The following is a 1,495-nucleotide window of genomic DNA, read 5'->3' as shown; positions in this document are numbered from 1 at the left end:
ATGCCAAATTCCATGACGATGCTGGAATTTCTCCTCATGGGGTTTTCTGATGTATGGGAACTGAGGGCTTTGCACGCCATCTCCTTGTCTCTGATGTATTTGGTGACATTAATGGGGAACATTCTCATTGTTACTGTCACCACCCTTGACAAGAGCGTTCACACACCCATGTACTTCTTCCTCAGAAATCTGTCTATCCTGGACGCATGCTACACATCTGTAATAGTGCGTAACTCATGCATCAACGCCTTGCTTGGCAGCAGAACCATTTCAAAGGCTGGATGTGTAGCTCAGGTCTTCCTGGTGGTTTTCCTTGTGTATGTGGAGCTTCTGCTCCTCACCATCATGGCCTGTGACTGCTATGTGGCCGTCTGCCAGTCCCTCCACTACTCTGGGATCATGAGCCCTCGAATCTGTGTCCAGATGACCCTGGTCTCCATCCTCAGCAGTCTCACCTATGCAGGTGTGCACACAGGTAACATGTTCCGGCTGTCCTTCTGTCAGTCCAACGTGGTCCACCAGTTCTTCTGTGACATCCCCTCCCTGCTGAGGCTCTCCTGCTCAGACACCTCCAGCAATGAGATGATGGTCATGGCCTCTGGCCTGGGGATCTGTGGTGGCTGCTTCATCTACATCATCAAGTCTTACATTCACATATTTTCCACTGTGCTCAAGTTTCCATATGGAGCAGACAAAACAAAGGCCTTCTCTACCTGTGTCACCCACATCCTTGTGGTGTCTGTCTTCCTCAGCTCATGATTTAATGTGTATCTGAGGCCATCCGCCACCTCTGCCACCATCCAGGACATGGTCTTCTCTGTTTTCTACTCCATAATCCCCCCACTCTTCAACCTTATTATCTACAGTCTCAGAACTGAACAAATAAAATGAGCCATCAAGAAAATCATGAAAAGAATGTCTCATTCAGGAAACATATAGGAAATGTTGAGGGTAACCTAAATTACCGAGAAAACTTTATGTTTTCAGCAGTAAAGTAAGGTAACTGATTAGGATTTTGTAGGTATAGCTGATGTAAATTGAATAAATATCCTTAAATTGTAACATTGATCAAAATCTTTCCTTTTTGAAGGTTCTGGATTATTTGAATATGCCACTAGGTAAAGATATAGTGTTACAAGTAAGAGTTCCCACTCCTGCTTTGATGATCTAAGGGGCCTCCCAAAAATGTCAGTCTTAAAGAGCCAAAAGGTTTTCCTGAGAAATAGTTCATGTTAAACTTCTGTTCTACATTTATGCAATCTTTTAAGTATTCACAAACCTGGAATTAAAACAATGTTAATTAATTTTGACAGGTCACATTTGATATTACTATAAAGAAAAAATAAAAACATCCAGTCACTGATTCATTTAAAAATAAATATGAAAAACATACATTCTTTTGAATTCCATAAAATATGAATGAAATGAGCTCTATATTATGAAAAGAGAAATGGGTTTGGCAGGAGCATGGAATCCTTTTGAGAAGATAAGAAAC

The 1,495-nt window shown here is 41.5% G+C and overlaps 1 pseudogene; it reads left to right on the top strand.

Moving 5' to 3' along the window:
• On the top strand, positions 1-939 carry LOC118923795 (olfactory receptor 14C36-like; annotated as a pseudogene).
• The last annotated feature ends 556 nt before the right edge of the window (positions 940-1,495 follow it).

The sequence above is a fragment of the Manis pentadactyla genome, chromosome 13, assembly GCF_030020395.1.
Source record: "Manis pentadactyla isolate mManPen7 chromosome 13, mManPen7.hap1, whole genome shotgun sequence".
NCBI lineage: Eukaryota > Metazoa > Chordata > Mammalia > Pholidota > Manidae > Manis > Manis pentadactyla.
This window is presented reverse-complemented; position numbering and strand designations above follow the sequence as displayed.